This window comes from Bubalus kerabau, chromosome 6 (assembly GCF_029407905.1).
Source record: "Bubalus kerabau isolate K-KA32 ecotype Philippines breed swamp buffalo chromosome 6, PCC_UOA_SB_1v2, whole genome shotgun sequence".
In the NCBI taxonomy this organism is placed as follows: Eukaryota; Metazoa; Chordata; class Mammalia; order Artiodactyla; family Bovidae; genus Bubalus; species Bubalus kerabau.
Genome location: NC_073629.1, coordinates 102622791 through 102636386, shown reverse-complemented (window position 1 = coordinate 102636386; position 13596 = coordinate 102622791). Strand labels below are relative to the sequence as shown.

General features: G+C 37.0%; 1 protein-coding gene and 1 long non-coding RNA gene across 2 annotated transcripts in view; both read left to right on the top strand.

Moving 5' to 3' along the window:
* Positions 1-13596, top strand: part of LOC129655556 (Krueppel-like factor 17) — a 116647-nt gene that overhangs the window by 54964 nt on the left and 48087 nt on the right. The gene's annotated exons all lie outside the window — the stretch shown is intronic.
* LOC129655560 (uncharacterized) lies at positions 733-12924 on the top strand. The gene is made up of 3 exons (XR_008716038.1): positions 733-936; positions 4936-4992; positions 12798-12924. It is a non-coding gene; the product is annotated as an uncharacterized LOC129655560 (long non-coding RNA).

The following is a 13596-nucleotide window of genomic DNA, read 5'->3' as shown; positions in this document are numbered from 1 at the left end:
CTCTCCTGCGCTTGTTATTTGTAGACTCATTAATGATGGCCATTCTGACCAGTGTGAGGTGGTACATCATGGTAGTTTTGGTTTATGCTTCTCTAATAATTAGTGATGTTGAGTATCTTTTCATGTGCATATTAACCATCTGTGTGTCTTCTTTGGAGAAATATATATTTAGATCTTCTGCCCACTTTTTATTGGGCTGTTTTTTTGTTGTTGTTGAGCTGTAAGAGCTATTTGTATATTTTGGAAAGGAAGCCCTTATTGGCTTATGATCTCATTTAATCTTTATTATCGCCTTAAAGGCCCTATCACCAAATGCAGTCACACTGGAGATTGGGGCTTAAACATTTTAATTTTGTTTTTTGGGGTTTTTTTTTTTTTTTTGGCCACACCAGGTGGCTTGTGGGATCTCAGTTCCCCAGTCGGGGATCAAAGCCTGGCTTACAACAGTGAAAGCATTCTATCTTAATCACTGGACCACCAGGGAATCACTAACTTATGATTTTGGAGAAATGCAATTACTCCATAACAGAAGGAATGATTTGAGAGGATCTAGGATGGTGAAAAGGTGGTAAGATTAATGGATTATAAGTAATGGTGAGATGATGGATAACTGGAATTGAAGCATTAGAAGGTATGAGCTGGAAGTGTAGGAGGAATTGATTGGAGAGGGGAGTATGAAATAGGGATTATAGAGGAGCTGCAGTCATTTGTAATGACAAGATCTAGGGTGTGACAGTGGGAATGAATGGTTGAGGTAGAGGCAGATGAGTAAAAAGACCACAGGTAGAAAGGATGCAAAGGAACTGAGGGGCTAAGGCATTAGAAGGACCATCTTGTGCATACTGAAATTATCAGGATTATCACAGGAGCAGCATTGCAGAGAGAGACAACAAGCCAGGGGTTAAACCTTTACGGAAGAAGAGAGAACAGCTCAAGGTAAATAGATGATAGAAGTAAAGTGGGACTTTATTGGGGGAAAATGTAGCATAACCAATCACAAGTCACAGAGGAAGATATTTGCAATCCATATAACCAACAAGGATGTTACAGATTGAGTTTTCCAGAAGCAGATGTTGAGATAGAATTTGAGGTACAAGAAATTTTTTAGAGATCAACACTTGTGAAAGTAAGTGGGAGGAAACAGGATTGGGCAGAGGAAGAACTTAAACTATGATACAGGTCCTACAAAGCTGTTAGGGAGCTCTGGAGCAAATACTGCATGTCAAAGTGTTCAATATTATGTCAGAATAGTTGGGTCTTTAGACCCCACAGCCTGCCTCAGTCACCAGAGACGGATTGCACTGTTATGTGACTGACCTTGGGCGGGCAGTCACTTGCAAATGTGGCAGATGCTGAAACAGCTGACAGCTGGACATTGTCTGCTTAATACACTCCCTGTAGCTGGAAAACAAGTTCTGTCTGAAGGGGCATCTAGGTAGTGCATCTCTGTGTCCACCACAAAGAGACTCATATTTTATTTTGCATATATGAAGAACCCCTATGAATCAGGGTGAGCATCTGGGTTGCAAAGAATAATGCATACATGCACGCATGCTCAGTCACTTCAGTCATGCCCAACTCTTTGCCACTCTATGGACTGTAGCCCGCTAGACTCCTTTCTCCATGAGATTCTCCAGGTAAGAATACTGAAGTGGGTAGCCATGCCCTCTTCCAGGGGATCTATCTGACCCAGGGATTGAACCCTCCTCTCCTGTGTCTCCTACATTGCAGACAGATTCTTTACTGCTGAGCCACTGAGGAAGCCCTGCAAAGGATTAGCTGCTGCCTAAGTATGAATCTCTTTACATTCCAAATGCAGCAGCAAGTATGAATATCTTTACATTCCAAATAGCAGTATAGAAGAGGAGCCAGCGCATGATGTCCTAAAGGATGGACAGTTGTCTTTGTAAATAAATATTTACTGGAACACAGTTATACCCTTTCATTTAGGCATTGTCTTTATGGCTGCCATCATGCTACAATGGCAGGGTTGCAGTTATAGAGATAGTATAGCTTGCAAGCTTAAAATATTTATTATCTGGAACTTTAAGAAAAAGTTTCTTGACTCCTGATATAGAACAAGAAAAAAAAAAAGACAAAACCTATACTTTTAGCATAGCTAGATGACAGAGAATGCCCAAACTTCAAATTACCTGTAAGTAGAAAAGCAAAACCAAGTCCCAGTGAGGTTTTTCATCATTCTATTGCAAATCTTTGTGGAGAGCAAGGGCAGGAAAAACTGCAGAAAAGAAGAGGGGACAGCTAACAGCAGGTCAAAGATTGATCTAAAATTGCTACTATGGGAAAAAATACTGAAAAAGAATCCTGGTGGATCAGAGCACCAACCATGGGAAGGGATATAAAAAGGCATTTCAGGACTAGGGAGGCAATCTCAGAAAAGCAATTCTTCCAGGGGAATAGAATGCAAAAAAGAAAGGGAGAAGGCACCCTTTGGAGTTTAGATGGTAAAGAGGAAAATAATCAAAAGAGAAAAATGTTGAGCCATGCAACGCAAAACAGAACCAAAAAAATTGCAGAATAAAAACTACCATCAAACACACCCATCCACATTCAAGTATCTGTTCTCAGATTTTTTGGTCTCAGGACTTTGTTATACTTTTAAAATTTGAGTGCCTTGAAGACCTTTTGTACTTGTGGGTTTTATCTACCACTATTTACTATATTTGATATTAAAACTGAGAATTAAAAATATTTTAGAAATTAATTTAAAAGCAACAATTTAGTATTTTTATGAAAAACAACTATATTTCTCAAAACAAAAAGTTCATGTGAAGAGCGACATTATTTTTAAATTAAAAAAAAATCTCTTTAATGTCTGGCTTAAGAGAAGACAACTGATTCTCTTATACGTATATCTGCATTCAATCTGTTGCAATAGCACATCGTGTAGCTTCTAGAAAACTCCACACACTAGTAAGATAATCAGAGTGAAAGAGGCAAATAACATATTTGTACTGTTATGGAACTAGTTTTGACTTTGTAGCTACCTGAAAGATTCTGAGGACCTGGACCACCAGGGAAGCCCATTTTTGGTTTTTTAAGGAAGCTTCATACTGTTTTCCATTGTGACTGCCACTTTATGTTCCCTCTGTGGTGTAGGAGAGTTCCCTTTTCTATGCACCTTCTCAAGCATATATTATTTGTAGACTTTTTGATACTAGTCATTTTGACCAGTGTGAGGTGATACCTTATTGTGATTTTAATTTTCATTTCTCTAGTTATTAGAAATTTTGAGCATCTTTTCATATGCCTGTTAGCCATTCGTTTGTCTTCTTTGGAAAAGTGTCTGTTTAGGTCTTCTGCCCGTTTTCTGATTGAGTTGTTTGTTTTCTCAGTATTGAGTTGTATGAGCTGTTTCTATATTTTTTATATTAACGCGTTGTTGGTTGTGTTGTTTGCAAATATTTTCTCCCATTCTGTAGTTTGTCTTTTCATTTTTTTCTTATTTTTTTTATTCTGTATTTCTGTGTGATTTTTTAACATGGGCTATTTTTAAGGTCTTTATTGAATTTGTTACAATATTGCTTCTGTTTTATGCTTTGGTTTTTGGCCACAAGGCACGTGGGATCTTTGCTCCTCAACCAGGGATTGAACCTGCACCCCCTGTGCTGGAAGGTGAAGTCTTAATCATTGGACTGCCAGGAAGTCCCTGTCTTTTTGTTTTGTCGATGGTTTCTTTTGCTGTGCAAAAGCTTTTACATTTGATTAGTACCATTTCTTTATTTTTGCTTTTATTTCTTTTTCCTTGGGAGAACTGATCTAAGAAACCATTGCTAAGAATGGTTGATCTAAGAAACAATTTATGTCAGAGAGTGTTTTTGTCTATGTTCTCTTCAAGAAATTTTATGGTATGTCTTACATTTAGGTCTTTTAAATCATTTTCAGTTTAATTTTTTATATAGTGATCAGGAATGTTCTATTTTCACTGTTTTATATGTAGATTGATTGACCTGGGCATATGGGTTTATTCACGAGCTCTCTATTCTGATCCGTTGATTTATGTGTCTGCTTTTGCACCAACACATGCTGTTTTGATTATTGTATATTTGTAGTATAGTCTGAAGTCTGGGAGGGTTATACCTCCAGCTTTGTTCTTTTTTCTCAGGATTTCTTTGGCCATTCTTTTCTTTTGTGGTTCCATATAAATTTTAAGATTATTTGTTCTTTGGAAAATGTCATGGGTATTTTGATAAGGATTGTATTAAATCTGTAGATTGCTTTGGGTAGTATGGCCATTTTAACAATATTAATTCCTCTAATCTAAGAGCATGGAATATATTTCCTTTTCTTTGAATCATCTTCAGTTTTCTTTATCAATGTTTTATAGTTTTCAACATATAGGTCTTTCATCTCCTTGGATAAGCTTATTCCTAGGTATATTTTTAGATGCAGTTTTAAATGGGATTGCCTTTTTACTTTTTTCTGGCATTTTGTTATTAGTGAATAGAAATGAAATAGATGTCTGTACATTAATCAACTATCCTGTTACCTTGCTGAAATCATTTATTAGTCCTAATGGTTTTTGTGTAGAGACTTTAGGATTCTCTATGTAGTATGTTATCTGCAAATAGTGACAGTTTTACCTCTTTCTGTCTAATTTGGGTATATTTTATTTCCTTTTCTTGTCTGATTGCTGTGGCTAGGATTTCCAGTTCTGTGTTAAAATGAAGTGGGGAGAGAGAAATTATTGTCTTGTTCCTGACTTTAGCAGGAAGTCTTTCAGCTTTTCACTATTATGTTGGCTGTGGGTTTGTTGTAAATGAACTTTGTTATGTTGAGATATATTCCCCCAAACCCTCTTTGGTGAAAGTTTTTATCATGAACGTATATGGAATTTTGTCAAATGCTTTTTCTGTATCTATTGAATGATCATGTGGTTTTTGTCTTTCCTTTTGTTAATATGGCATATCACAGTGATTTGTGTATCCTGAGCCATCTTTGTGACCTTGGACTGAATTCAACTGGATCATGGTAAATGGTCTTTTTTTGCACTATTGGATTGGGTTTGCTAATATTTTGTTGAAGATTTTTCTATCTAAGTTCATAAAAGATATTGAGCTGTGATTTCTTTTTTAGGATAATGTCTTTGTCTGATTTTAGTATCAGGGTAATGGTGACTTCCATAAAATGAATTTGAGAGTGTTTTAACTTGAATTTTTGGGAATAGTTTGAGAAGGATAGCTGTAAGTTTTTCTTTATATGTTTGGTAGAATTTCTGCAGCAAAACGGTCTGGTCCTGGAATTCTGTTTGCTGTTTTTGTTTGTTTACTTTTATTTCTTTTTTTTTTTTTAATTACAGATCCTATTTTACTTCTAGTAATTGGTCTGTTCAAATTCTCCGTTTCTTCTTAACTCACTTTTGGCAGGTTATATGTTTCTAGAAACTTGTCTATTTCTTCTAAGTTGTCCAATTTGTTGACAAGTAGCTGTTCATTGTATTCTTTTGTCTGTTTGTTTTTTTAATTCTCTGGTATCAGTTTTTATCTCTCTTCTTTCATTTCTGTTTTGGTTGCATAATGAGGCATGTGGGATCTTAGTTCCCTGACCAGGGATCAAACTCATGTCCCCTGCATTGAGAATGGGGAATCTTAACCACTGGACTGCCAGGGAAGTCTCTCATTTCTTAATTTGTTTATATGAGTCCTCTCTTTTCTTCTTGGTGAGTCTGATTAGAGGTTTGTCGATTTTATCTTTTTACAAAATCAACTGTTGGTTTTATTGATCTTGTGTCAGACTTTATTTTTCTGGGCTACAAAATCACTACAGATGGTGACTGCAGCCATGAAATTAAAAGACACTTACTCCTTGGAAGGAAAGTCATGACCAACCTACATAGCATATTGAAAAGCAAAGACATTACTTTGCCAACAAAGGTCTGTCTAGTCAAGGCTATGGTATTTCCAGTGGTCATGTATGGATGTGAGAGTTGGACTGTGAAGAAGGCTGAGTGCTGAAGAATTGATGCTTTTGAACTGTGGTGTTGGAGAAGACTCTTGAGAGTCCCTTGGACTGCAAGGAGATCCAACCAGTCCATTCTGAAGGAGATCAGCCCTGGGATTTCTTTGGAAGGAATGATGCTAAAGCTGAAACTCCAGTACTTTGGCCACCTCATGGGAAGAGTTGACTCATTGGAAAAGACTCTGATGCTGGGAGGGATTGGGGGCAGGAGGAGAAGAGGATGACAGAGGATGAGATGGCTGGATGGCATCACTGACTTGATGGACATGAATCTCAGTGAACTCCGGGAGTTGGTGATGGACAGGGAGGCCTGGCGTGCTGCAATTCATGGGGTCGCAAAGAGTCAGACAGGACTGAGCAACTGATCTGATCTGATCTGATTTTAATTATTTCCTCTCTGATCTTGCTAATTTCCTTCTTTCTCTGGCTTTGGACTTTTTGCTTCTTTTTTTCTAATTCTTTAAGTGGTAAGTTAGGTTGTTTATTTGAGATTTTTCTTGTCTCTTGAGAAAGGCCTGTATTGCTATGATCTTACCTCTTAGAACTGCTTTTGCTGTATCCCATATATTTTATAAGTTTGTGTTTTCATTTTTGTCTTTGAGGTATTTTTATTTCTTCTTTGATTTTATCATTGACCCATTGTTTTTTTAGTAGCATGTTATTTAGTCTCCATGTGTTCATTCTTTCCCCATTTCCCCCCCTGTGGTTGGTTTCCAGTTTCAAACCATTGTGGTCAGAAAATATGCTTGAAATGATTTCTATCCTCTTAAATTTATTGATACTTGCTTTATGACTTAGTATGTGATGATCTATCCTAGAGAATGTTTGATATGCACTTGAAAAGAATGTGCCCTATGTTTTGGGTTTTGGTTATAGTGTCCTGTACATAACAATTAAGTCCAGCTAGTCCATTGCATCATTTAGGACCTTTGTTGTCTCATCGATATTCTGTTCTGATGATCTATCCATTGATGTCAGTGGCTTGTTAAAGTCTCCTACTATTATTGATTTAGTATCCGTTTCTCCATTTATGTCTGTTAGTGTTGTTTTATGTATTTAGGTGCTCATATGTTGTGTGTGCATATGTTAACCAGTGTAATATCCTCTCATATTGATCCCTTTATCCTTATATACATGATCCTTTCTTTGTGGCCTTTGCTTTAAAGATGATTTTGTCTCATATGGGTAATGCTATCCTTACTTTCTTATCATTTCCATTTGCATGAAATACCTTTTCCATCCTTTAACTATCAGTCTGTGTGTGTGTTTTGCCATAAAATGAGTCTCGAGTAAGCAGAATATTGTAGGTTCTTGATCTATTTTTTTTTTTTTTTGTATTCAGTCACTCTGTCTTTTGATCAGAGTGTTTAGATAACTGACACTTAAAAGTAATTATTGATAGGTATGTACTTCTTACCATTTTAATCCTTATTTTCCATTGTTTTTTAGTTCTTTGTTAATTTCCTCATTTTGTCTTTTCCTTTTGTGGTTTGATGATTTTCTTCTGTAATATGCTTGAGTTCTTTTCTTTTTGGTTTTTGTGAAACTTTTGTATGTTTTTTATTTGTGGCTACCATGGACTTCAAGTATGTTGACCCATAACTATCTACTTGCTTTAAACTGATAGTTGTTCAAGTTCAAACACATTCTAAAAGATCTACCTTTTTATTCCCCTCCCCACATTTTGTAATTTTGATGTCCTATTTCACATCTTCAAGTTTATGTTTTTACTGTTTATTATAGTTATAATCACTTTTAAAATTTTTTGATTATTTTTTGAACTGTGTACTGAATTGTTTAAGTGATCTTCAATTCTTTTATCTATTTACCTTTCCTATTGTGATTTTCTCTTTCATACAGATTCTCGCATCTTTTTCATTTAGAGAAGATCCTTCAGTATTTCTTTTAGGGTAGGTTTCAGTTCAGTTGAGTTCAGTTCAGTCGCTCAGTCGTGTCCGACTCTTTGCAACCCCATGAATCGCAGCACGCCAGGCCTCCCTGTCCATCACCAACTCCCGGAGTTCACCCAGACTCACGTCCATCGAGTCAGTGATGCCATCCAGCCATCTCATCCTCTGTCATCCCCTTCTCCTCCTGCCCCCAATCCCTCCCAGCATCAGAGTCTTTTCCAATGAGTCAACTCTTCCCATGAGGTGGCCAAAGTACTGGAGTTTCAGCTTTAGCATCATTCCCTCCAAAGAAATCCCAGGGCTGATCTCCTTCAGAATGGACTGGTTGGATCTCCTTGCAGTCCAAGGGACTCTCAAGAGTCTTCTCCAACACCACAGTTCAAAAGCATCAATTCTTTGGTGCTCAGCCTTCTTCACAGTCCAACTCTCACATCCATACATGACCACAGGAAAAACCATAGCCTAGACTAGACGGACCTTTGTTGGCAAAGTAATGTCTCTGCTTTTGAATATGCTATCTAAGTTGGACATAACTTTCCTTCCAAGGAGTAAGTGTCTTTTAATTTCATGGCTACAGTCACCATCTGCAGTGATTTTGGAGCCCAGAAAAATAAAGTCTGACACTGTTTCCACTGTTTCCCCATCTATTTCCCATGACGTGATGGTACCGGATGCCATGATCTTAGTTTTCTGAATGCTGAGCTTTAAGCCAACTTTTTCACTCTCCACTTTCACTTTCATCAAGAAGCTTTTTAGTATTGCTAAATTATTTTTTTCTTGTCTGAGAAATTCTTTCTCTTGCCCATTCTAAACGATAATCTTGCTGGATTATCTATTGTGGTCTTGAAGACTGTTTTTATTTGGGAGCATCCCTATGCAGGCTGCTTGCTTCCAGTGTCTTCGGTGTCAGGGTTGGTTTTGATAAGGACACCAGCCACATCTTTTCTCAGGGTGGCTGGCCACCATCACCTTGATAGGGGCTGTGGTTGGTGTTGGAGGGTCTAAAGCCTGTAAAGTGTGTGAGGCAGGACTTCTTCTCTGCTCCATGGCTGCTGCCATACTGAAAAGGGTGTAGTCTACTCCCCAGTTGTTGAAGTAGAAGCCCTGAGGGTTGGACTCAATAAGGTTCCATTCTCCTTGAGGGCATGCTCTGGCCCCAAAGAGAGGAATATTAAAGACATGAGGCTCGTGTGCTCACAGAGAACTGATGTGTTAGGTGTAGGTGTCTGAAGCTCTGCTCAGACACAGCTCAAGTCTGAGTCTCTTCACCTGTTGTGTTGTCCCAGATCTAGTGGAAGTCTGTGGCATGGAGTGGGTAGGGTCAGAGTACTCACTAGGCTGGGGCTGGGGCTAGGTTGGGGCACTGTGGCTGTAGGAATTTACATTGTTGTCTTGCTACAAGAGATCTGGGCTGCCTCTGTGGCAGTCTTCTTCCAGGATCTGTCTGCCCCAGGTCCAGTGCCAAACTGTGGCATGGCATGGGCAGGCTGTTTGTTTAGCTGGGAACAGGGACCTAGTGTGCTTGTTCCTAGCACTGCTTGAGTAAGCACTGACAATGGCTACTGCTTTCCTGCCTGGGCCACATCCCAGGGCCCTTGGGGGTGGTTTCTGTGTAGCTAGACCAAATATTTTCCCAGGGCCAAGTCTGCCCAGATCTTGCACCTAACTGTGGTATGGAGTGAATAGGGCCTGGGGTTTTGCCCTACTCAGATTGGGGAGTGTGGCAAGGCAGCTGCCAGTGTAAAACTCTCTCTGCCCTGTTTGTTAGCAAGCCAGCACCTGTGCACTCTTTGTGGGTAGAGTATAGGATTCTCCACCCTTCCATCTGTCCCAGTGGTTCTCCCAACAACCAAGGGGGCTTGCCTTCTTTGTATAGGACACCAGGACTGGGGTGCACTGCTTCCAGGGTGAGGGTCCACCTGTGTGGACCTTCTTTTGATTTCTCTCAGAGTTGGAGGTCCCAACCTTATGCCTTTTTCCTGTCCTACCTGGTTACATGGAAATCTTTCTTGCAGCTTTGGTTGTATAGGAGTTCTTCTGCCAGTTTCTGGCTAGTTCTCTAACAGACTTGTTTCATGTGAAGATGTATTTTTGATGTGTGTGTGGGAGAAGGTGAGCTCCATGTCTTCCTACTCCACCATCTTGATCTGATTCTAATGCTTTCTTAACATGATAAATTGTATGTATCTTAATTCTAAAATCAGCATCTTACTTAAGGCAGAAACACCAAAGACACTTCCACTAAGTTCAGGAACAGGCAAAGACGATCCTTTCCCTCATTACTGTTAACATTGGCTAACACCAAAGGCATAAACCTTTGCAATAAGACAAGAGAAATCAATTAAAGTTATAAAAATTGAGAAAAAAAAGTAGAACTAATTTTATTTTTAGATGATATGATAGTATTCCTGAAAATCCCTAGATAATAAATAAAACTAATTCATTTAGTAAAAGAATTAAATAAGATAACAGGATACACAATTAGGCAGATATAAGAAATCAATGTAGAGATGGTAAGAATGAAATTGGAACATTAGCCTTTTTAGTCTCCAGCAAGATGGCATATACTTGGCATGTTTGCTGCCGCTCTTTAATAAATCTGCAGTTGTTTTCAGAAATCTCAAAACAGTCTTCCCTGTAACAATTACAAAGTGAAGGACATTAAACTTATTGAAGAAGAATGAAATTATTTGCTGTCTTAAAAAACATATATAGGCATAAATGAGTAGCTTGAGCAAATCATTTCTGAATTTTAGTTGTGATAGTTAAATCAGAGTTTTAAATTAAATGTCAGAGCATCTAGTGGTATTGAAGTAGCACATATAAATGAAATTAATACCAAGCAAGTCCAGTACATTATTGAGGTAGTCATAGTTTTACCTTTGGGTGCCAAACATAATTCTTTAAAAAAACAAGCAAAAATCATGTTATCATGTAAAGCAATTATCTTTCAATTAAAAAATAAAAAAATTAAAAAAAAATTTCCAGTTGCTTTAGCAGCCATGTGCAAGTCCTTGTATTAAATCATTTGTACTATTCTTTGCTGAAGTATCAAAATGCTTAAAACCATAGCCTGCCCAAGATTGACAGTAGGGCACTCACACTATTGGGATAATTTAGCCAGTCAAGTTTTAAAGAAGACATAAAAGATGTTAACCAACAAAACTGGTTAAATTTATGTTTTCTTTTGAAGCCTTTTATAATCTAAATGAAGAACAGAAAATTGCTCTTAAGGCAGTGTGTGTGCATGTATGTGTTTTCTTTTTTCTTTTGTTTTTTTTTTTGGCATTTCTTTCTCTCTAATATATATACATGCATATTATATATACATGTATATATATATGCTGTTATTTGAAGGAATGACTAGTTTGTGCTCAAGAACTGTCACTGAACTGAATGAGTTTTTCAGTGGTCACTCCTTTCCAACCATTTTCCCCCAACCATCTTCAAATTGTTTTTTAATAATGAAATATTTGAGGGAATTCTCTGGTGGTCCAATGGTTAGGACTCTTCACTTACACTGCCAAGGGTGCAGGTTTGATCCCTGGTTGGGGAAATAAGATCCTTCAAACTTCAGGGCGTGGCCAAAAGTTAAAAAAAAAAAAGTAAAAAGGAATGAAATGCTCGATAGATTTAATTTGGAAATTGCTATTTTAATTTTATAAGAACAATTAACTAAATTTGAAATTTTATATCTACTTTCATCTAAAATGAAATGAAAATGAATTATAGAAGTATTATTGCTTTAAATGATAGTTATTATTAACATACTTTAAAGAAGTATATACATTGTTTTCTGAAAAAGAATTGAAGGAAATAAGACCAAAACCTGTTAGAAATATGAGCAAAAGACCAAAAACACAATTTACAGAAATATTAAAATGCCCTTAAACATATGAAAATATGTTCAACTTTACTCATAATAACAGAAAATGCAAAGTAAATCTACTCTGAGATACCATTTCTCACTCATCAAACTGGTTAAAAACTAAAAATCATGAAACATTTCCATCGGTGAGGCTCTGGGGAAACAGATAGTCTTATACATTGCTGATGGGAATGCAAATTGGCACAACCCTATGGAGGAGAATTTAGTGATATCTATGGAAACTGCGTATGTATTTATCTCCTGATTCATCTGTCCCACTTATAGAAGATATGTGTCTAACAATATGAAAACACGGACAAGTTTATTCATGCTGCAATGCTTGACACTGCAAAATATTGGAAGCAACCTAAATGCATAGGACAGCGACTGACACACACAAATACTAGGCAACTGTAAGCAAGAATCTAGATGAACAGATACAGAATAATTTCCAGAATGTATTGTTAAATAAAAAAAAAAAACATGTAAAAGGGTGTCTACAGTAATACTACCTTTTGTGTAAGAAAGAATGAAAATAAGAAAATACGAATGTTTCTGTTTATTTGTGCAAAGAAGCATAGAATGGTGAGAGCAGAAATGAATGAGACTGGTGACCCACACTGGGTGGGAGGAATGGGGTGGAAAGAATGTGGGGATGGAATTAAGGTACAGAGAATGGGAAAGGGGAGAGATGCTTTGCCGACTACACCTGTTGTTACAGTTCTGAGTTTTGGAATCATGCTAATGTTTTACATACTAAAAACAAAAACAAATAAAAAAAAACAAAAAGAGAGGTGAAGCCTACAATGGAATACAAAGAAATAAATGAAACCAAATGTGTTTAAAATGAAAAACAAAACCACACAGAAGAAGGAAAAAAAGAGCTAATTCAGATAGCTTTTGAACACAGAATTTTGTGTACACATTCTTCAGTCAAATAAAAACAGAAATATGGAGTTCTGTTTAATACTAAGACCTGGTTTGTTTTTTGCAATGGTATGGGCTAGAGATTTTGATACTTCTTTTTCTGTGTATTCCAGGATTGAATACGTATACCAAGTTTCCTACTGTTGAAGAAGGAAGTTACAATTGTGAAAAGAGGAAAGGTTAGAATGAACCCTGTGCTATTGAATTAAAGTTGGAAGTGTTGAAATAAATTTAGTTTGGACATATGTGTGTATGTGTGTATGTGTATATGTATATACACATTTCCTAGCTTGGTCCACTAAGAAGGTATAAAAACAGTAACACTTTTGTAACAATGAGCTCTTCTAGTGCCTAGATCTTGGTTTTTAAATCCACACTAAAACAAAACAAAACAAAACAAAAAAATGCTTGATGGTTGAACTTGGGAAAATACACATGAACTTGGACAATCTTGTTGTGGCAGGAATTAAGAAAGTAGTTAAAGAACGTTGGTGTATGTCAAAAGGACACAGGATGTAGGTTAAAGTGGCTCCATCTGGCCAAAAATGGGACAATTCAAGCATCAGAATAAGTGAGAGTATGGATTAGAATGCATTGAGTAAAATAAGAATCCAAGAGTTGACACTGTTATACATAAATAAATAAACAAAGAAGAAGAAAAAATGATTTCTTACAGTAGAATGGCAATTAATAAATGTAGAAGGATGAGGTAGTTAGGAATTAATACCTGGCAACCATAATAATAATAATCGATTCAGGAAAGAATCCTCAAAGAACACTAAAACTAACAAGGGAAATTAGCATAGTCTCAAATATTCTCCCCACAAAGTACTGGTGGATAGTGAAAGGAAAAATAGTAACTTTAGCCTTCAAGTATTTTGGAATTTTCCAGCTATCCTTCTGTATTGATTT